At 51.0% G+C, this 23431-nt stretch overlaps 1 protein-coding gene across 16 annotated transcripts in view; it reads left to right on the top strand.

Moving 5' to 3' along the window:
• Positions 1-15413: 15413 nt before the first annotated feature.
• The window catches only part of HP1BP3 (heterochromatin protein 1 binding protein 3), a 67223-nt gene continuing 59205 nt past the window's right edge, over positions 15414-23431 (top strand). For 2 of the 16 annotated variants that reach the window (XM_038376536.2, XM_038376537.2), the window contains exon 1: positions 15712-15855. The gene's annotated coding sequence lies outside the window, so the exon portion shown is untranslated. Of the gene's footprint in view, positions 15856-23431 lie in introns of all 16 variants that reach the window. The other 14 variants (XM_043499794.1, XM_043499795.1, XM_043499789.1 and 11 more) reach the window with 11 other exon arrangements.

The raw sequence follows: 23431 nt of genomic DNA, 5'->3' as shown, positions 1-23431 counted from the left end.
TTGCTTTTCTCACAAGGCACAAACATGTAATAACTTTGCAGCCAGGTGGCAGCTATTGGTTATGAAAGTACATGACATGACCATAACTGAGTAATCAGTTATTGGGCTGTTTTTCATCTTTTTAAACTAGATCAAATAATATTTGAGGAAAAAATTGTCAGCTAACCTGGGAACTACTTGTTGAGTTCAGTGTGGTTATCAATTAATCTACATGCATGGGATGATAAGAAAGAAATCTATTTACCATTTAATGAAATACAGTGAATGTTGTTTCTTCTCACTTAAACTGATTAACACCACTAACTTTATTGAAGTGATTCCTTAGTGCCAATTTACACACAGAGATGAGTAAAAGGAGAAGCAGCCCAATGGAGCATCTTTCATTCAATATGAATATTGCTTTCTAGGTACAGGTACAAAAGTGAATAATCTAGAACTTTCTGCAGAGTCTAACAACTCTAAAAGGACAACGCGGTACAGAGAGAATGAGCAGAAAGCATAGGGTTAAAAAGGGGGTTCTGGAATCATGAGGGTCCCCATTTTTTTGAAACAGTTCCAAAATTAAACTTGGCACTATGGGTTCTGTCTGAATTCATTGACATCTGCAGAGCAAAGGTAATTAATGTCTTCACTTGCCCTCTCTGGGAAAAGACCCGGTTTCTAGGCCTCTTTATCCACCGTGTAGCTAAGACAGCAGATCTGTGGGTACTTTACTTCGCAGCTATGGCAGGGAAGAGGATGAGGAGGAAAGAAGTAGCAGGGTGAATGAGCATAGGGGATAGTGAAGGGATTTGCGTGGGGGAGGATTGAATAAGTAGATGAGGGGCTCCCAAAATAATTGCCCTGGGTGCTCAAATTCTGAAGTCATCCCTGTAGAGGAAGGAAGGTCTAACCAGACAGACAGGACTATCCAAGTGAAAGAATATACTCCAAGTGCAGGTATTACTAGAGAGAAGGCCACCTTTGCAGGTCTGGAGTGAGCTAGCAGAGAAGTATGATATAGTAACAAGGTGGAACAAGCCAAAGGGGCTTTTGAAAACCAGGTGGGTAGTTGTGCATTGGATTCAGGAATGGATGTAGAGCCAGTGAAGGCTACAATATGATGCAATCTGACTTTATTTTGTAGAGCACCCTTTATACAAAGTGTGGCCCCAAATGCTTTTTGCAGTTGAATGAAAATAGAAAAAAAAAATCAGAGGGGAGAGAGCAGTTAAGAATTACAGGCAAGGGAGGAAAGATGTCTCTAGATGAGAAATGAAAACACCTGAAGGCTGGATCAAGAGGGGAGATACAGGGATGCTGTTCCAGAGGGCAGAAGCTGCAGAAGAGAATGCTCTTATGCCAGTAATGGCTAGATTTGGTGGAGGAACAGAGAGAAGGGGGAGGGGAGTAGAGAAAAAAATGTCCATGGAAGCTATAGGTTAGTAAAATGTGGAAGGGCCTGATCCAAGTCATTGACTTCAGTAGACTTTGGATCGGGCCCATATTGCACAGTACACTATCAACCTTTGCTGTTATAATATAAAAGGTAGGGACACATGCATTCATCTTAGTCCTTTCTGGAAAGTATTTCCAGCCAAGCTCTACTAAAGACTTTGGTAATTTCACTCCTGTGGCACAATGGGACGCTCTACTAAAAGGGTAGAGCTAATCTGTGCAGGAAGCAGAGGTTTCTCAAAAGCCAGACTGAGACTGTGAAATGAAATTCTACAGGAATTAAGAACCATCACAAACATCCCCACCACCTACTCCAAGTGCCAGGTGTATTTCTTTGACTGAGCCTCTCATAGCACACAGTCATAACAACATGGCTAGAGAGAGGGAGACCTATATAATGAGTCCCAACAGGCAGCTATATACTGGTATAACCTTCCCTTATACCAGTCAGGGCCGGCTCTACATTTTTTGCCGCCCCAAGCAGCAAAAAACCCCAAAACAAACAAAAAAAAATACCGAATACACCGCTATCAGAGAGAACAGGAACATTGGAGGGAGCTGCCGACAAACTGCCACTGACGGCAAACCCAACCCAGAAGAGTCGCCGCCGAATTGCCACTGTGGGAAGCAGCAGAGAGGAACTGCTGCAGAATTGCCACCGGGGCTGCTGCTGGAGTGCCACCCCAAGAACAGCCGGAGTGCCTCCCCTTCAGCAGCGCTGCCCCAGGCACCAGCTTGCTTAGGTGGTGCTTAGAGCCGGCCCTGATTAGAGCATAAGCTTTCATGGGCTACAGCCCACTTCATCAGATGCACAGAATGGAACATATAGTAAGAAGATTTTAATATATTTATATACACACACACACACACACACACACACACACACACACACACATACACACACATACAGATAAGTTGGAAGTTGCCATACAAACTGAGAGAGTTTTAATTAGTTAAGTTGAGCTATCATCATCAGCAGGAGAAAAAAAAAAACTTTTGTAGTAATAAATCAAGATGGCCCATTTACAGAGTTGACAAGAAGGTGTGAGGATACTTAATTTAGGGAAATAGATTCAATATGCGTAATGACCCAGCCACTCCCAGTCTCTATTCAAACCCAAATTAATTATAACTAGTTTGCTTATTAATTCAAGCTCAATAGTTTCTCATTGGAGTCTGTTTTTGAAACTTTTCTGTTGCAAAATAGCCACCCTTCAACCTCTCTAGCCTCTCAGTAAAAGATGTAAGTGTTCTCCTACCGGTTTTTGAATGTTATGATTTCTGATGTCAGATTTGTGTCCATTTATTCTTTTACGTAGAGACTGTCTGGTTTGGCCAATGTACATGGCAGAGGAGCATTGCTGGCACATGATGGCATATATCACATTGGTAGATGTGCAGGTGAACGAGCCCCTGATGGTGTGGCTAATGTGATTAGGTCCTCTGATGGTGTTACTTGAATAAATATGTGGACAGAGTTGGCATTGGGCTTTGTTGCAAGGATAGGTTCCTGAGTTAGTGTTATTGTTGTGTGGTGTGTGGTTGCTGGAGAGTATTTGCTTCAGGTTGAGGGGCTGTCTGTAAGCAAGGACTGGTCTGTCTCCCAAGATCTGTGAGAGTGAGGGATCATTTTTCAGGATAGGTTGCAAATCTTTGATGATGCGCTGGAGAGGTTTTAATTGGGGGCTGAAGGTGACAGCTAGTGGCGTTCTGTCATTTCCTTTGTTGGGCCTGTCCTGTAGTTGGTGACTTCTGGGTACTCTTCTGGCTCTGTCAATCTGTTTCTTCATTTCAGCAAGTGGGTATTCTAGTTTTAAGAATGCTTGATAGAGATCTTGTAGGTGTTTGTCTCTGTCTGAGGGGTTGGAGCAAATGTGGTTGTATCTCAGAGCTTGTATGTAGACAATGGATCGTGTGGTGTGTCCTGGATGGAAGCTGGAGGCATGTAGGTAAGTATAGCGATCAGTAGGTTTCCGGTATAGGGTGGTGTTTATGTGACCATCACTTATTAGCACAATAGTTTCCAGGAAATGGACCACTTGTGTGGATTGGTCTAGACTGAGGTTGATGGTGGGATGGAAATTGTTGAAATCATGGTGGAATTCCTCAAGGGCTTCTTTTCTATGGGTCCAGATGATGAAGTTGTCATCAATGTAGCGCAAGTAGAGTAGGGGTGTTAGGGGACGAGAGCTAAGGAAGCATTGTTCTAAGTCAGCCATAAAAATGTTAGCATACTGTGGGGCCATGCGGGTACCCATAGCAGTGCCGCTGACTTGAAGGTATATATTCCCCCCAAATGTGAAATACTTGTGGGTGAGGACAAAGTAACAAAGGTCAGCCACCAGGTTTGCCATGACATTATTGGGGATACTGTTCCTGATAGCTTGTAGTCCATCTTTGTGTGGAATGTTGGATGCAGAAGCCCACTACATCATAGTGACCAGGATGGTGTTTTCTGGAAGATCACCGATGGATTGTAGTTTCCTCAGGAAGTCAGTGGTGTCTCAAAGATAGCTGGGAGTACTGGTAGCGTAGGGCCTGAGGAGGGAGTCTACATAGCCAGACAATCCTGCTGTCAGGATGCCAATGCCTGAGATGATGGGGCGTCCAGGATTCCCAAGTTTATGGACCTTGGGAAGCAGATAGAATTCCTCCTGTTTGGAGTTCTAGGTATGTGTCTGCACAGATCTGTTCCTGTGCATTTTCAGGGAGCTTCTTGAGCAGGTGGTGTAGTTTCTTTTGGTAATCCTCAGTGGGATCAGAGGATAATGGCCTGCAGAATGTGGAGTTAGAGAGCTGCCTAGCAGCCTCTTGTTCATATTCCAACTTATTCATGATGACGACAGCACCTCCTTACTGGAATTAAAAGCAGTCTCTCAGGCCTGCAATGCTTTCCTCCCACTCATCCAATCCCAACATATCCAGGTAATGTTGGACAATAGAATGACTATCTTCTACAGAAACAACAGGGGGGAACAAGATCCCTCCCCCTGTATGCAAAGACAATCAACCTCTGGAATTGATGCATCAGAAACCACATAACTCTCTCAGCAGTATGCCAACAAGTGTGCAGAATTCCCTAGCAGACAGTCTCAATGGACATTTTTCCACAGACCACAAATGGGAGATTCACAATTCTGTTTTGAACAAGATCCTCACCCCGTGGGGAAACACCATCCTGGGATCTCTTTGCCTCCAGAGCAGCTGTGGCCCGCAGCTCAAAGGGTGATACCCTGCTGCTCCCTGGATAGACCATCTCAGATATGCCTTCCCTTTCATCCCACTAATACCATAAGTCCTGCAAAAGACCTACCACGTCAGGGCTCAGGTCATCTTTGTTGTGCCCAATGGGCCAAGACAAGTGTGGTTCTCGGAACTCCTGAGGGTTTTAGCCCATCTGCCCATCAATATCCAACCATTTCCAGATCTGCTGATGCAATGTAATGGTACAATCAGGCAACCAAGCTTAGGACCTCTACAACTCAAGGCCTGGTATTTGGATGGGCATCAGACACAGTGTTCATGTTTCAGAGTAGCAGCCGTGTTAGTCTGTATTCGCAAAAAGAAAAGGAGTACTTGTGGCACCTTAGAGACTAACAAATTTATTTGAGCATAAGCTTTTGTGAGCTACAGCTCACTTCATCGGATGCATCTCCCCTCTGTTTTTTCCACCAAATGCATCCGATGAAGTGAGCTGTAGCTCACAAAAGCTTATGCTCTAATAAATTTGTTAGTCTCTAAGGTGCCACAGTGTTCATGTTAAGTGGCTGTTCAAACCATTCTCCAACAAAGCAGGAAGAATTCTACCCGGAGATGCTATTTGGCCAAATGCAAGCACTTCTCTTGGTAAGAACAGCATCTGCTACCTCTAGAGTCCCATGGGATCACTATTATTTTAAAGTATCAGGGGGTAGCCATGTTAGTCTGTATCCACAAAAACAAGGAGACCGGTGTCACCTTAAAGTCTAACATTTTTTGGAGCATAAGCTTTCATGGCTAAAAACCTCACTTCTTCAGATGCATGGAGTGAAAGTTACAGATGCAGACATAAATATACTGACACATGAAGAGAAGGGAATTACCTCACAAGTGGAGAACCAGTGTTGACAGGGCCAATTCAATCAGGGTGAATGTAGTCCACTCCCAACAATAGATGAGGAGGTGTCAATTCCACGAGAGGCAAAGCTGCTTCTGTAATGAGCCAGCCACCCCCAGTACCTAATCAAGCCCAAACTAATGGTGTTAAATTTGCAAATGAATTTTAGTATTATTTTAACATACTTACTGTGACAAAGTTCCTGCTCTACTTTGGTGGGTCTCGTGTTTATTGGCAGATTTGCTCGCCTTGGAGCTTCATGGCAGCCCTCAGCTTGGCCGTTTTTCTGAACTCACAGTCCAGGTCGACTCCTCCTGTGTCTGACCAAGAGTTGGGAGGATTTGGGGGGAACCTGGGCCCGCCCTCTATTCTGGGTTCTAGCCCAGGACCCTGTGGAATGCAGCTGTCTAGAGTGCCTCCTGGAACAGCTGTGTGACAGCTATAACTCCCTGGGCTATTTCCCCATGGCCTCTTCCCAATACCTTCTTTATCCTCACCATAGGACCTTCCTCCTGGTGTCTGATAATGCTTGTACACCTCAGTCCTCCAACAGTCTGCATTCTCACTCTCAGCTCCTAGTGCCTCTTGCTCCCAGCTCCTCACAGGCACACCACAAACTGAAGTGAAGCTCCTTTTTAATATCCAGGTGCCCTGATTAGCCTGCCTTAATTGGTTCTAGCAGCTTCTTGATTGGCTGCAGGTGTTCTAATCAGCCTGTCTTAATTGTCTCCAGAAGGTTCCTGATTGTTCTGGAATCTTCTCTGTTCCCTTACCCCGGAAAAGCGACCTGCTTAACTTGGGACCAACATCTCTCCCTTCTATTTCACTCCTGCATCCCTCTGGCTTGGAGGAAGAAAGAGGGAGAGAGCTGCTGCCGCTAGGCCCTGGGCTCTCCCTGCTGCTCCAGCTGCTCCTCTGGCTGAGCCAGACACCACCCCTCCCCCCGTTCTCTGCTACCTGGTTGCTGGCCGGCTGCTGGACCCCCCCACCCCCAGGTGCTGCTATTGCTCCAACTGCAGCCCCTTGTGGGGGTCTGCTGGCCCGCTCCCCAGAGGGGGAGAGTGAGAGACCCCAGCCATTGTTGCTGTGGACACCACCACCTGAGAGGGGTCCTTTCTGCCTGCCTGGACCACCACCTGGAGTTCCTGAAGCCCAAGGAGGAGAAGAAGGAGACCATCTACCAGTGGGGGAGCACCTAGAGACTTTGCAGCCTCCCCTACCCTGGCACCATCTGAAATCTCAGTGTGCCCTGAGGCGACCGTCACTTCAGGTGCTGGCAGGGAGAATCCTGGGGTGGCGGAAAATGATTTCCCGTCCATATATGAGGAGATCAAGGCCCTGGGTCTGACCCTGGTCACCCAGGGCGAGGACAACCCTATGCCAGGGGGCCTCGATCTGGGTGACTTCACTCCAGTCCCCCTCTCCCCACGCTCCCTCCCCCTAACCGTTGCTTCCACTCCCACCTCCGAGGAGCCCCTGGACTCCTCCATCAACCCAGCTGCAGATGGCACCCCGCTGAGGGCCGCCGAGCCTGTTGAGGCGACGGCCAGTGCCACGCGGCCAGGACCCAAGTCACCAGGGGCACCCCTTGTTGGTGAGGAGCATTCGACCTCCTTCCCGGGAGGGGGCCCTACAGAAGAGAGTCCACCTCCTGATGCCGTGGCTGCCAAATCCACCATAGAGCCTTCGCCCGGCATCACTGAGAGCCCTCTCCTCGCCCAGAATCTCGCCTCTAACCCTGCCCCTGCCCCTATCCCATCCACCTCCCGAGATGTTATTGCCGCCCCTGGAGCTGTCTCCTTCCCTTTTTCAATAGATGACCCCCAGGGAGCGGCCTTTGTATTTACCCATCCCGACCCACCAGGGGCTGCTATCCTCCTTCTGCCGCCCCTATCGCCCCAGGGTTCCAGGCGGGCCTAGTGGCGCCAACCCATCAGGAGCCCTGGCGGGGGTCCGCACCTTCTCTGCCCGTGTCGGTGGGCCACGGAGCTGTACCAAGGGCCCCGTCGGGGAGTAACCAGGAGACTGTAACCCCACCCCCCCATGCGCTGCGAGAGGAGTTGCGGGAGTTTTTAGAAGATGTCCGTGGCTCCCGCAACAAAGTACAGCTTGCTCTCCAGTGATGGGGGAACTTTCATCAAATCCTCCAGGCCGCAAGGGCTCTCATGGGGGAGGGTAAAAGGACCGGGAGGCAGGGCACCACGACCTACCAGCGGGTCCGCCTCTTCTGTGACTCCTTATTCACCTACGGGGTAGGTCACGGACTGCTGCGCGGCCCATTGGGAGCCGCGAGTGTCCCAGCCGGCGAGGATCTCCCCCAACCCTCCTCATGGCACCTCTTACCATCGCAACATTGAACACCTGCGGCTGTAGGATGGGTGTCCGCAGGTCCCAGGTGCTCTCCTTCCTTTGGGAGGGGGGGTACTCTGTGGTTTTCCTGCAGGAGACCCATACGGATCCGACCGCCGAAGACAGCTGGCAGCTGGATTGGGAGGACAGGGTCTACTTTAGCCATCTCACAGTTCGTACGGCTGGAGTGGTGACACTGTTCTCCCCCGACCTACGGCCCGAGGTGCTGGGGGTCACCGAGGCTGTGCTGGGCCACCTGCTGCACCTCCGGGTCTGCATGGAGGGGTGCGTAGTCAACCTCGTTAACATCTATGCCCCGGCAGCAAGCCCGGAGTGGCTGCAATTCTATCAGCAGGCGTCCGCCTTCCTCAGCACCTTAGATCCTCATGAGTGCCTGGTCCTGGGAGGGGACTTCAACATCACCCTCGAAGAGCGGGTCTGCTCGGGGACCGAGCAGAGCCCAGCCGCTTCTGCCGTCCTCCAGGAGATGGTCGAACACCACTCCCTGGTGGACGTCTGGCGTGACCACCACCCAGATGACACTTCCACGTTCAGCTTTGTCTGGGTGGAGGCCCATCTGTCGCGCCACTCCCGGTTGGACTGCATTTATTTATCACGCTTCCACCTTTCACGAGCCCATTCCTCCAACATCCTGGCCGGCCCCATTTTCTGACCATCATTTAGCCACCATGACACCTCTCTCTGCGCGGAGAGGCTGGGGCTGGCCTATTGGCATTTCAACAACAGCTTGCTGGAGGATGCAGGCTTCATGGCATCCTTCCGGGAGTTCTGGCTGGCCTGGCGAGAGCGGCGGCGTGCCTTTCCCTTGGCGCAGTGGTGATGGGACCTAGGGAAGGTGCACGCCCGGCTCTTCTGCTGTGACTACACCCGGGGCGCCAGCCGACGGAGGGTTGCGGCATTAGAGTAGCTGGAACAGGAGGTCTTAGAGCTGGAGAGGCGTCTGGCTGCCAGCCCCGAGGATCCGCCCCTCTGCGGAGCGTGCCGGGAGAAGCGGGAGGAGCTCCGGGCCCTGGAGGACCATCAGGCCCGGGGTGCCTTTGTTTGATCCCGCATCTGTCTCCTTCGGGAGATGGATCGCGGCTCCCGTTTCTTCTATGCCCTGGAGAAAAAGAGAGGGGCCAAGAACCACATCACCTGCCTTCTGGCAGAAGACTGCACCACCCTCATGGATACGGTGGAGATGTGTGGGAGGGCAAGAGCCTTCTACTCAAGCCTTTTCTCCCCAGATCCGACCAATCCTAACGCTTGCAGAGTGCTCTGGGAGGAGCTCCCTACAGTCAGTGCGGGTGACCGAGACCGGCTAGAGCTGCCTCTCCCTCTGGCCAAGTTCTCGGAAGCCCTCCGTCGCATGCCCACCAATAAATCTCCGGGCATGGACGGGCTGACCGTGGAGTTCTACCGCGTGTTCTGGGATGTTCTCAGCCCAAACCTAGTCACCATCTGGGCCGAGTCTTTGCAGAGCGGGGTCCTCCCTCTTTCATGCAGGTGAGCCATGCTCGCCTTATTGCTGAAGAAGGGGGACCTCTGCGATTTATGAAATTGGCGTCCCGTCTTGCTCCTCGCACGGACTACAAAAAGTTATGGCAAAAGCAATCTCGTTGCGGCTAGGGTCTGTGCTGGCGGACGTGGTCCACCCAGACCAGACCTACACTGTCCCAGGCCGCAGCATCTTCAACAACCTATATCTGGTCCGGAACCTTTTGGAACTCGGGTGTAGGGATGGTCTGTCGTTCGCCCTCCTGTCCTTAGATCAGGAGAAGGTTTTCGACAGGGTGGATCACGGGTATCTCCTGAGCACTCTGCAAGCATTTGGCTTGGGACCCAAGTTTGTGGGTTTTCTCCGGGTGCTGTATGCCTCCGCAGAGTGTCTGGTCAGGCTCAACTGGACCCTGACCGAACAGGTCAGCTTTGGGCGAGGAATATGGCAGGGGTGCCCCCTCTCGGGCCAGCTGTACGCTCTGGCGATTGAGCCTTTCCTCTGTCTCCTCCGAAGGAGGTTGACAGGGTTGGTGCTGCGGGAGCCAGAGCTGCGGCTGGTCCTGTCGGCGTATGCTGATGATGTGCTCCTCGTGGTTCAGGACCCGGGCGACTTGGCGCGGGTGGAGGCTTGCCAGGCCATCTATTTGGCAGCCTCCTCCGCGCGGGTCAACTGGGTCAAGAGCTCTGGCTTGGTGGTAGGGGACTGGTGGCAGGTGAGCTCCCTCCCACCCGCGCTTCAGGCCATCCGATGAAGCACGAGTCCACTGCTCTATCTCGGCGTTTACCTTTCTGCCATGCATCCCTCTCCACCGGAGAACTGGCAGAATTTAGAGGGCAGGGTGACAAAGCGGCTCCGGAAATGGACAGGACTACTCCGGTGCCTCTCCCTTCGAGGGAGAGCGCTGGTGCTTAATCAACTAGTCCTGTCCATGCTCTGGTACCGGCTCAACACCCTGGTCCTGGCCCCGGGTTCCCTGGCCAACCTCCGGACATCAATTCTGGAGTTCTTTTGGTCAGGACTGCACTGGGTCCCTGTAGGGGTTCTCCATCTACTCCTGGAGGAGGGAGGGCAGGGCCTGAAATGTCCGCTTACTCAGGTCCATGTCTTCCGCCTCCAGGCCCTGCAGAGGCTCCTTTATGGTGCAGGTAGTCAGACGTGGAGCATACTGGTGCATGCCTTCCTGCGCCGCTTCCGAGGGCTCCGATACAACTGGCAGCTCCTTTATCTCCATCCGAGAGGTCTTCCGTGAGACCTCTCTGGGCTGCCAGTCTTCTACCAGGACCTCCTCCGTATCTGGAAACTGTTTTCAACGACCAGGTCCATGGCGGCTACCGAGGGGGCAGATCTCCTCGCGGAGCCCCTGCTACACAACCCCCAGCTCCGTGTGCAGGTAGCAGAGTGCCGCTCGGTGCGCCAGAGGTTGTCCTGGCGGAAGTCACAAGAGTCGGAGACCTCCTGGACTATGACCGGGGAGACTGGCTGGATCCCCTGACGCTCGCTCAGCGCATGGAGGTCTCCAGACCTTGTACTCCCCGATGCATACTTCAGGAGGTGAAGGCCACTTTGCCGCCCGCTGCTCAGGTTTATCTCGATGGGTCCTGCACGAGGGCATGCCCTGCCCACCCTCTACCCCAGGCCCACCGGACCTTTTAATTGGATCCCTGCCCCGTGGACCCAACCGACCCCCTCACCCCTTCACTGTAAGCCAGCTGCATGAGATGCAGCAGGTCTGCTTTCAAACCGCGCCAAGAAAACATCTATACACACTCGTGCTCCACACCCTTCACGCCCTCACCCTCGTGTCCCAACCCGATACAAAATGGCGGGACCTCCTGCCACCTTTGGAAGGTGAGGAGCCCCGGTGGGCCCGCCTATATTCCCCCTTAGTCCCGAGGCCCGCTGGGGATGTTAGTTGGCGGCTCCTTCATGGAGCTGTGAGCACGGGTGTGTTCTTGGAGCGGTTCACCTCAATCCCAGACACTTGCCCATTTTGCGGCATGAGGGAAACCCTGGCAAACACATACCTGGAGTGTGCTAGGCTGCAGCTCCTATTCCGGCTCCTCACCAATATTTTATTACATTTTTGGTTGCACTTTTCCCCTCACCTTCTTATTTATGCACTCCCTATCCGTGGCCCCACAAAGTCACAGGATCTCCTGGTCAACCTCCTCCTGGCCCTAGCTAATATGGCCATCTATAAAACCAGAGCGAGGAGGTTGGCTGATGGAGTCTCCTGTGACTGTGGGGCCTATTTCCGATCCTTGGTCCGTTCACGTATCCGGGCAGAGTTCCTCTGGGCAGCATCCTCTGACTCCCTTGACACCTTTGAGGAGCAGTGGGCGCTGTCCAGGGTTTTCTGCTCGGTGTCCCCATCTGGTTCCCTTCATTTGACCCTTTTACCACACTCCTGTCCCTGTTATTTCATTAGTTGTCCCCTGGAATTTTTTGGTATCTAAATCCTGTGGATCCCCCTTTTAGCCTGGGGGGGATCCTTTAGCAGTGGACGGGCTTCGCCCGCCCACTTCCCAGATCCCAATAGGATTATTCTCTTGTAGCCTTCTGGCCTGGAGAGAGAAGGAGGAAGAGGGCTCGCCTTATTGCCAAAGAAGGGGGACCGCTGCGATTTACGAAATTGGCATCCCGTCTCGCTCCTCGCACGGACTACAAAGTCATGGCAAAAGCAATCTCATTGCGGCTAGGGTCCGTGCTGGCGGACGTGGTCCACCCAGACCAGACCTACATCATCCCGGGCCGCAGCCTTTTCGACAACCTATATCTGGTCTGGGACCTTTTGGAACTCGGGTGTAGGGATGGTCTGTCGTTTGCCCTCCTGTCCTTAGATCAGAAGGCGTTCGACAGGGTGATCACGGGTATCTCCTGAGCACTCCACAAGCATTTGGCTTCGGACCCTCTGCTGCTGCCACTTCCTTCCCCCCCTCAGATTCTGGAGGAGCCCCCTCAGCCAGCGGGAAAGGCCAGGGTAAGAAGAAGGGGAAGGGCCCCGCTAAAAAGACCAGGCTCTCCATGGCAGGGGCTGCCCCCACTTCCCTCCACCAGTTCTGTGGGTGTCCCTCCCCCGGCCTCCAGGGCATACGCCCAGGTGGCGGCAGCCCCCCCACCTGGTGCTACGTCATCTCTCCCGCCCACCGCCTCCATCTATAGTGCCTGGGGCCACTTTCCCACCATGACCAGGAAGCACGGCGTCCGCTGCCTCCTGGTGCCTGCCTCACCCCACGTGGGGACCTATGTGTGGGCGTTGGCGAGGGTGGTGGGGCCCACAGCCATTGTAGTGGCCTCCAAAATGTATGGCAAGGTCTTCTTCTTCTTTGCATCAGAGGCCGCCGCCCAGGAGGCGGTGGAGAAGGGCCTGGCAGTGGGGGGCGTTTTCATCCCACTGGAGCCATTAGAGGACCTGGGCGTCCGCCTGGTCCTGACCTCCGTCCCTCCCTTTCTTCCCAATGCCGCCCTGTCACCTGCCCTCTCTACCCTGGGGAAACCCATCTCTGTCATCAGCCCTCTCCCGTTGGGCTGCAAAGACCCCCGTCCTCCGTCACGTCCTCTCGTTCTGCCGGCAGGTGAAGTTTCAACTGCTGCCGGTGGCGTGTGACGGAGAGGTGCTCAAGGGGTCCTTCCTGGTCCCCTACCAGGGGGCCCATTACCAGGTGCACTACTCCACGGGGGAGGCCTGGTGCTACCTCTGCCGGGCGATTGGGCATGTCCGGAGGGACTGCCCCTTGGCCCGGCAAGGAGGGGCATCTAGGATCCCCGAGCCCTGGCAGGGCACCGGCCCCGTCATCGCCGGCGCCCTTGGCTTCCCGGCACCCGAAACCATCCCTCCTCCTTCCCAATCCACCATTGCTCCCGCTCGGGCCCCACTATGCCGAGAGAGCCCCGCCCCTGCTGCTTGCAATCTGGCGAAGCCTGTGGAGGAGGGTGCGGCAGGGACAGCGCCAGGCATGGGAGAGGGCCCACCCCAAGGGGAATCTTCCCTCCCTTGTGCTGCCCTACCGTTATCCCCCCGAGTCCCTGAGGCATCGCCTCTGCCCCCTGATACAACCCCTGCTAGCCAGCCCCCAGATGATGCCATGGAGGGCTGGGCCCTAGTCCAGGGGAAGCAGGGCAAGCGGAAGACTCGAGCTCCGCTCCTCCCATCTGATGCGGAGGCCCCCCGGAAGACCAGGAAGACCACTTCTGTCCCTGTTATTTCATTGGTTGTCCCCCGGATTTATTTGGCATCTAGGTCCTGTGGATCCCCCTTTTAGGCTGGGGGTGATCCTTTAGCAGCACTTCCCAGATCCCATAGGATTACTCTTCTATAGCCATTTGGCCTGACCCTGTCACATTACTTACTCTTAAGTCATTAGGGCTCTCAATCAGTTCCCTGCAGGTCCATCTTCCAGCAATCAGCACCTTTCATTTGCGGACTATACTAACTTCACTCATCCTACAATGGCTAGATTCCTGAAGGGACTTATTGAAACTCTTCCACCAATGGTGAAACAAATACCAGAATGGGACCTCAACCTTATTCTTTTGGTTCTCACCAAACCTACCTTCAAATCATTGGCCACTTGTTCTACGTCCCATCTCTTTATGAAAGTTGCCTTCCTAGTAGCCATAACATCAGCCAGGAGGGTGAGCGAGCTGGGAGCACTCATGACAGGGCTGCCATATGCAATTTTTCATAAAGAGATGGTCTCTCTTTGCTCCTCTCTCCCCCTTGGAAATTCATCCCTAAAGTAACTTTGGAGATTCAAATGAGTTAACCCATCCACTTACAGGTATTTTTTCCAAAACGCATGCCTTTGATGAGGAAAGAGGGCTCCATTCTCTAGACACTTACAGAGAACAAAAGCAATTAGAAAAACATAACCTTTTTATTTCCATAGCAGAGTGATCAAGGGGTCAAGCTCTATTTGTGTAGAGACTCTCTAAGTGGATCTCAAGTTGCATCATCCTTTGTTACTAACTATCTCATATTCCCCCATCCCCAATGGGGTGAGATCCCATTCCACCAGCTCTCCAATAACCTCTGCAGCATCTCTGAGAGATGCACCTTTTCTAGACATATGTAGGATGGTGATCTGGAGCTCCATATATAACACAAGACATTATGTATTGGTTCAGACTTCTACTGCAGATGCAGCTGTGGGGACAGCAGTACTATAGCAAGCCATATTGTGAAACTATTTTTTTTAGTAGTTTACATTTACCACAGTACTATACTTGCCTTTTTTCTTCTTTTTTGGTCTCTGCTGCTGCTCGATTGCTTACTTCCAGTTCCAAATTAGGTGTGTGGTTGACTGATCAGTTTGTAACTCTGAGGTGCTAATGTTCACACTATTAATGGCTATTCTCATTTCTTTGCCTCGGCATAGAAGTTACATGTGTTTCCTCTGTCAGCTGGGCTTAATTCTTCCTCCTCATGGCTTTCAGTTTATGACACCTGTGATATGGGGGGGGAGAGAAATGTTACCCACACTTTTCAAAGAGGTAAATTAGAGGTGTTTCAAGCCTAGTAAATGCCCAATCCGTGCATGTTACACTATTTAGCTATTTGTCCCAGTTTCTGGGATGGGGGAGTCATTCAGCATGAATCTGGAATTGCTCCAATCCACTGTAGATTGACACTGAGGTGAGGACAAGGTCCTGCCATATGCCTTACAGCAGTTTACGACCAGCGTGCTGCTCTGGAGCCTGCTCGCTCTTCTGCTTGGTTTCAGGGCAGCTGATCCCTCCCCCCGACTAGTTCTTCCCCTTAAGCTCTCTGCAAGTTGGGCAGGGCCGTTTTTAGGCCACCAAGCACAGGGCTGCTGTGATGCGGGTTAGCATGGGCCTGGCTGTCATTCGACTCCAAAGTTAACCCGAGGTGCTTGCTGAGCCTGGCCTGCTGCCTATTCCCGCGCTGTAGGAAGCTGGGGCCTCTCCTTCTCGTTCCTGGGGCTAGGCTGCCCCCCGCCTCAGCAGCGGCCAAGGGCTGCTTCAGTCACTGTCTCTTTAAAACCAGCTGCAGGGAGTGCGTGCTACAGGAGGTGTGTCCCCTCTCGGGAGCGCGCGCGGGCGACGGCTGTCCAGGATTGGTCAGCTGGTGAGCGCGGCCGAAGTGTCAGGTCCAGCCGGCAGCACTGAGGTAACCGAGGCAGGGGGCGCGGCTGGCCGACTCCCGGCCACCACTGGGGACCCTCGCCCCGCAACTTCGCCTTGCCCCGCGCGCTCCCGCTTCTGTTTTGTAGTGGGGGGGGGCTGTATTGCGCTCTGATTCCCGCCTAGTTCTGCGCCTGCGCCCCGCGCGGCGGCGCTGATTGGCCCTCAACTCGGGGCTCTCCTGACTGAAGGGCCGTGCTGGCTTTCGAAAGGTGTTCGGGGGCTGCGATTGGCTGCGACACGGCTGTGTCCGCCCCCCTCCCCTGTCTTCCCCGGTTTCGCCGCCGCCGCCATTAGAGGGGTTGCTTTGTGTCTCCTGAGTCTGCCGGTGAGTAACCCCCCCTTCCTGCGGAGGGGTAGGGTCCCCGGGGTGGAGCCGAGGAAGGCTGCTGTTGGTGGAAGGGCTGGGCGACCCCTCACCGACTGCGTAGGGGGGAGGGGCAGGTAGCGGCCCCCTGATTCCTCGCGCCGCTGGCCCAGTGTCCGGAGTGGCTGGGCGGGCGGCCAAACTAGGCGGGAACGAGTACAGGAGGGGGTGGACCTGGAACTGAGCAGGCTCCATCTTCAGACGGCGTGGGGCGTCCTGGCTCGGGCAGCAGCGTTCAGCTGTCACTGGGGTGACCGGCCCTCCGCACCCCGGGGGCGCCGGGCATCGGAGGATGGTGTGGATAGCGATTGGAGCGCCCTGCTCTCGCCCGAGCTCCGCGGGGTCATCAGAGGCCGCACCAAGTAATACGCTTTATAGTAGAGTAGCCTGCAGTGCAAGGTAGAGCTGTAGCAGCGGCGAGAAGATGTGGTAATCTTTTGGCTTGGCTTGGCTTGGCATGGCATGGAGGGCCTTTGCTACCTACATATCCAGCAGTGCTGAGGGATTTGAAACCTGAGGGATTTGATGTGGCTCTAAGGCTAGGCTGGACTGAGAAGGGCAGCCATACGCTCTAAAAATGAGAGAGCCCCATTCCGCTCCTCGGGATAAACTCCCTCACCGAGCAGCATTGTTTCTGGTCTTGTCCTGGTTCAGTCACACCCAGAGCCAAGCCTGACAAGCACAAAAGCTGCAGAGTTGTGTGAAACGAGATGTAGAGTGGAGTTTCAACTGAATGCCACCGACACTGCCGTTTGTAACCCCTCGCTATCTCATCAGTAGCATTTACGTATTGGGAGGCATAAAAGACTGAACCTTATGGTATCCAGTATTTGAGAGCTGTTTGAGAGGAGGTGATACATGACGCCAGCTGCTTGATAGCAGTTTTGTTGATGCTAGATACTAAAAATCATGGACTCAGTAAAGGCACCGGATTTATGGCTCACTACGACAAACTATAACCTACCAACCCTCCTTTGTCCTGCAATTACAGAGATGTTAACTGCCCACTTCACCTTGATACATGTTTCAAGTGGCTGCTCAACTCGTTAAACTGAATGCTATTCCACTTTCTGTTTAGCTGACTCTGAGTACCTTTCCCAGACCTGAAGAAGAGTTCTGTGAAAGCTTGTCTCTCTCACTAGTAGAGGTTGGTCCAATAATATTTCATCCACTTTGTCTCTCTAAGATAGATGCTATCCGATGTTGCTGACAGATCTAACAAAATCAGCATGGACTCCGTGAAAGTGTAATCGCTTGCGGTAGCACAACTACCAGAAATATCAATAGCTTCTCTGTCATAAGTTCTAAATAGAACTGATGAGGGCCTAGGAAGTTTCTTAACACCAGCTGCCTTAACACCATTTTCACCACAATCTTTTCCAATAAAAGGAGGTTTTAAATCAGGTAGATTTACAGGTAGATGTCTTGATTGCCACTGTTGAGATGCTTTCTTGAGCAGTGGCCCAAATCTGCACCTGAGGGGCCAGGGGTCATCTATTGCATTGTGTTTCCAAAAGAAAAGCCTTCATCCATGTCGGGGAGCTATGGTTCAAATCGTAGAATACAAGACACCATTCCTCTGTGTGTTGGAGGGAAAAAAAACTTTTTTCTTTGGTGAGGTTTCAAAATCTAAGCCTTTATCTTCTCTCTCCTCTCACACCTAAAATGTAGCGGAGGCTGTAAATTCTATAGCCAGAAAAAACTGGACTGTTCCAAAGTGGAAGCATTCTGGATTTATTAGCCTGTCCACCCCTCTGGACGGTGTTCCTGGCTGAAATCTTGTGTATGCTATTGTAGAAAAGAGAACAGAATAGTGAACGCATTCTTAGCTGGTGCAAATGGGCATAGCTCCATTTAAATTAACAGAGCAATCTGATGAAGTGAGCTGTAGCTCACGAAAACTTATGCTCAAATAAATTTGTTAGTCTCTAAGGTGCCACAAATACTCCTTTTCTTTTTTGTGACTACAGACTAACACGGCTGCTACTCTGAGAGCAATGCCAGTTTACATCAGCTGGGAATCTATTGACTGTTCTTGGCCTTCTCCACAGCTTGGGAACACCAAACTCTGTCATGGTTGACCCTGCTCAGAACAAATTTTCTATGTGATAACTGCTCATTGGCAACAAATCTATAAATCATGGAGACCTGCTTATTGTATAGTGAGGGAGATGATGTTTAGATAAATGTGGTGCTTGTGATTGGATATTTCTGCTCTGTGACTCTCAGCTCACCTATATCAGCATTTCACATGCAAGTCTGTGTATTCAGGCATCTGACTTAGCTGCTAAAATTCATTCCAGGTTAACAAGCATGTGAGTTATCAGTCATAGCAGACTTCTTAAACATAGCCAATTTGTGACACTATAGGCATCTAGTGTTTCAGTAATTTTTACTAAAAATACACGTTTTCATCATCGTTTTCCCTCTTCTAACAAAAAAAAAACCTTTTGGCAAGCAGATATCTTTACTGTATGGAAAAAGATACTTAAATATTGATGTTTTATAAATAGGGCCCTACCAAATTCATGGCCATGAAAAACGCGTCATGGATCGTGAAATCTGGTCTTTTGTGTGTTTTTACCCTATACAATGCAGATGTCATGAAGGAGACCAGCGTTTCTCAAATTGGGGGTCCTGACCCAAAGGGAGTTCCGGAGGGGGGTGTCACAGGGTTCATTGTGGGGGGTCACAATATTGCCACCCTTACTTCTGCACTGCCTTCAGAGCTGAGCAGCCAGAGAATGATGGCTGGTGGCCAGATGCCCAGCTCTGAAGGCAATGCCCCACCAGCAGCAACACAGGAGTAATGCCCTGCCACCCTTACTTCTGCGCTGCTGCCTTCAGAGCGGGGTGGCTAGGAAGTGATGGCTGAGCTCTGCGGGCAGCAGCACAGAAGTAAGGGTGGCACTACCATATCATGCCATCCTTACTCCCTCAGCTGCCTAGCTCTGAAGGCAGCACCACTGCTAGCAGCAGTGAAGAACTAAGGGTAGCAGTACTGCAACCCCTCCTCCCCACAATAACTTTGCGACACCCCCCCCATAACTCCTTTTTGAGTCAGGACCCCTACGATTACAACACATGAAATTTCAACTTTAAATAGCTGAAATAATGAAACTTACAATTTTTAAAATCCTATAACCGTGAAATTGACCAAAATGGACCGTGAATTTGGTAGCAATTGGATAGCACCATGGTGATACTGTTGTTCCCTAACATCTAGGGTTTAACAATCTTTTGCTCCCCAAGTTTTCCCTGTGTATGCAGGGAACCGTGACTCTGAGTTTGGGTTGGGTAGTGCCATTACAGCACCTATTTGATCTGTTTAACTTATCTCCACTCACTAATGTACTGTAAAGGGAGATCCATTCAGTTCTCTTCCACCGAAGGATGGCTATTAAAAGATATGGTCCAAGGTATTGGTGAATAAAGTGGAAGGTTTCAGTAAAGCAAGAATGCATAATGCATAAAACTCTTTTCCCACCCAATGTTCTGTCTTTCCATGGAGAGAACCCAGTGAGAGGACACAGTAAATGTATACTCTGGCTTTTACAATTTCTTGTAATTATTCTTAACAGTTATTCCTAAGTATAAAGAAAAGGAGTACTTGTGGTACTTTAGAGACTAACAAATTTATTTGAGCATAAGCTTTTGTGAGCTACAGCTCACTTCATCGGATGCATTTTTTTTTTTCCCCACTGAATGCTCAAATAAATTTTAGTCTCTAAAGTGCCACAAGTATTCCTTTTCTTTTTGCAACTACAGATTCACGGCTGCTACTCTGATTCCTAAGTATGTTACCATTGCAACTCAGGAAAATGCACAGTTAGGTGTTTTTTTTGTTTTTTTTTTTGTTTTTCCCCCCACAATTTAGACAAAGGTGGGAGCAGCATCAGTCTTTAGGGTATCATTTTTTTCACATTTTCCTTTTTGATTAAAACTATAACATTTGGGTCTGTTGCTGATGTCTTTTATTGTCTGTTTACAAATACCTAAAATGTCCTCTTTTATAACCTTTTGAGAGAGAGAATATAAGTTAGAGTTTCTTTACATAAAAAAACAAACATGAGCGGTTAGTGGATTATGTCCAGAACACACACACGCTTTTTTTAATATTAAAAAACCCTCTAAAATGTTATGCAGTTAGCATGAATTTAAACAGTCATATTTATCACTTGTAAACCTCTCTCCCTGATATATAATATTAGTGATATAAACCTCCCTTCAAGTGTCAGGTTAGCGGTATACCAAAATTTTGAGTGACATCTGAATTCCAGTATCCATATTTTGCCCATAACTTCTCTAAGTGTTTTCCATAACATATTTTCTGTTATAATAGCTTTAAGCTTCCAACCCAAACCTACAGTAAACTTCAAGTTGACATGCTGACTTTTGAACTTGGGAAAAGTCTTCTGCAGTAGCAGAGATGAGGAATCTAGACAGTGAACCATAACTAAAACTGTTTTGAAAACAGTTTCCTAACATGGGTTGTAGGTATCATGGTTTTGTGCTCCAATGCAGAAGACAAAAAATAACAATGCTGTTGTTTTTAAACAGCCATGCATGTAGAAACTTCTGCTCTATGCTAATCCTTTAGAGTTCTAGCACAGTTCCTCAGGATGGTTATAATATTACCTGTAACAGAATTGTATATAATGTACTGTATAAGCATGTTTGGAAATTATTTTAATCACTGGCATTCCCTAGCATGGAGAGGGCCAAAAAGGTTAAATGCTGCAGTACCTGGCTCTGGTCATCAGATTAGAAATAATGGGTAACACCAATTAGGTTCTGATGTGTTATCTCCTCGTCCTATAAAAGTGATCTGTAGAGCCCCACAAATCTGCGGATATCCACTTAGTATTCATGGATATCTGCACCATGGATGCAGATATCTGTGGACCATGTTTGTGGATCGGATGTGAATACAAATTTTGTATCCATGCAGGGCTCTGTTGCTGAGCTGCTTCTATAGAATTCAGAAGATTAGAGGGTGAAAGGAAAGAGAGACTGGAGTTTATGGTGTTGGGGGGGGGGGTTAGAGGGTGGGGGAGTTAATACTGAGAGAGCTCTCTTGGACTCAGTGGTCCTGGGAGATCCTTTCTAGTCCTATGTTTTTGAGATGTAAAAGCCTAGTAGAGACAAAGCATGGATAGGTTTTTTTTTTTTAGCTTCATAAAGCTAGTTGAGGTTATCTGTACCTTGTCTCCACTGTGACCTTACATCGAGAGAGCTTCAATGAGTTATTGATCTCCGTGTCCACAAACAGCTTTTTTGCAGGAAGATATAGCCTATGTGTAATCACAAATGTAGCGTTTAACCTGTATGTCCTGATTTTAGTTACTACTGCTGTTAATGCTATTGGGAGTCAGATGTCCAATTCTGTAGTATTTTTGTATCCTTCTTCGAGTGCATGCTCATGTCGATTCCATTCTAGGTGTGTGCACATGCTCAAGTGTGGCAGTCAGAGATTTTTGCCTTAGCGGTACCCGTAATGCCAGCTGTGGCGCCCTCTGGAGTGCCGAGCTCATGCCGTGGTATGTCGGGCACCACTGGCCCTACACCCCCTCAGTTCCTTCTTACCGCCCATTGTGGTCAGTTGGAGCACCCCTCTTGCTTGGCAAGAGCTAGTGGTTGTCTATCATTTTGAACTTTGGGCCTTAAGGCTATTGTGTATATAGTTCACTTTGTTGGTCTTAAGTAGTTAGGGTTCCAGTGGGACTTTGCCCCAGGAGGGACATGCCCCAGTTTCCCGGGTTCAAGCCCTGCTCAGACTGCAGCAGGCCTATGCCTGTGAGTGACCCTCACAGCTGCTGCCTTAAGTGCCTAGGGGAGTCACACATTCAGGAGCAGTGCCGGATCTGCAAAAACTTTTGGCCCTGCACCCAGAAGGAACAGGACATCCACCTCAGGGCTCTCCTGATGGGCAGTCTACCCTCTGCCCAGCTTCTGAGCTGTCCGAGCAGGTCGCACCAAGTGCTTCAGCCTCCATGCACAGAGCACTACCAGCACCCAACTCCTGGTCCCATTTGCCATCGCTGGTGTTGAAGAAGAAAGCCAGGAAGCGCTCCCCGTCACCAAGCAAGAAGGCCCAGGGGTCATCTACCAAGAGACCTGGGCCTGCCCGCCAGACTGCTCTGGAGCCACGTGATTGTGCCTCCCTGGCTGGGGCACCCAGCACCCTGAAAGGTCCATCACTGACTCTTGGGAGCAGTTTGGGACCTGCATGCCTGCCTGCACCTTTGTCAGCCCAGGTTCCCACGGTGCAGAGAGAGCATAGGTCTCCACCGGCTCCTATGATGACCCTGGTGCTGCAGGACCTGGCTAAGGCTCCCTAAGAGGGTAAGCCTGCCGTTAAGACCCTTCAGGGAAGAGGGGACCAACTCAGTCACCAGATAGAAGGCATCTATCTTCTCTGCCACGTCAGGAATCATAGGGCAGGTCTCAATCGCGTCGCCCAGGTGAGCTTCCAGATGCCCATGGTGCTACTCTCCGCCATGGGGCTTACGCTCCCCTTACTATTCCTGGCACCGCTTGCTGAATCAACGGTCATCCTCTAGGCATCGGTGCCAATCGCCAGCATGGTGGGAACATTTCCCATCCCAGTATTGGTCCCCCCGGCACCGGTACCACTCTCCATGCTACAGTTACCATTCAGTTACACCTGGGCAATGGTCACCGGTAGGTATGACCAGCAAACAAACTCAGGTGTTGATAGCTCCTCCCTGGTCACCGGATGGTGGCTCCTCTGGTATGGAGGTCCAATCAGCCCGTTGCCACGGTCTTGTCGACCTGGCTCGGCACCGGAGCCTGCTTCTTCATCGGCAGCACCACAATGGGCAGCATGGCCAATGGCAAGCACAGTGGCTGTATTGGAGCACGTGGGGTGTACCAATCGTGACGATGCCTCCTTCATAGCACTCCTTGGTGGCTGTGATGGGGCAGCAGCCCTTCTGGCACCGGACTCGGTACGGGAATTCTGTTCTGAAGTTGGGGCAGAGGAACCTGTGCCCACCCCAAAGCCTCTTTCTCTGACAGTGATCAAGACCCCATCACCCCCACCGGCGGTCCAGTCTTCCTTGTTGTCCCCAGATGAGGCGGTCACGGGACCTAGAGCTAGCCCAGTAGATGATTTTCGGTAGCAGCAAGCCCTTCTCTGGTGTGGCCAAGAACTGGGGCTTGAGGTGCAAGAGGTGGTAGAGCAGGAGGACACCCTCTTCAACATTCTCTTGGCTTCTATGCCCACCCACGTTGCCCTGCCAGTGCGTGAGGGGGTCCTCAAGATTCCAAGGCATTGTGGCAGATCCCCATCTCCATCTCATCCACCTCGAAACAGGCAGAGAAAAAATACTTCGGGCTGGCCAAAGGTTTCAAATACCTTTATACCCACCCGTCTCTGGCTTGCTAATTGTATCTGTGGCCAATGAAAAGGACAAGTGGGTCCCCACCTCCTCGACTCCCAAAAATAATTTATTCTACCGCCAGCCTATCATTTTGTGTGGTGAATCATCGGGCCCTGCTGATGATTTTAATC

The sequence above is a fragment of the Dermochelys coriacea genome, chromosome 18, assembly GCF_009764565.3.
Source record: "Dermochelys coriacea isolate rDerCor1 chromosome 18, rDerCor1.pri.v4, whole genome shotgun sequence".
NCBI classification, from domain to species: Eukaryota; Metazoa; Chordata; order Testudines; family Dermochelyidae; genus Dermochelys; species Dermochelys coriacea.
This window is presented reverse-complemented; position numbering and strand designations above follow the sequence as displayed.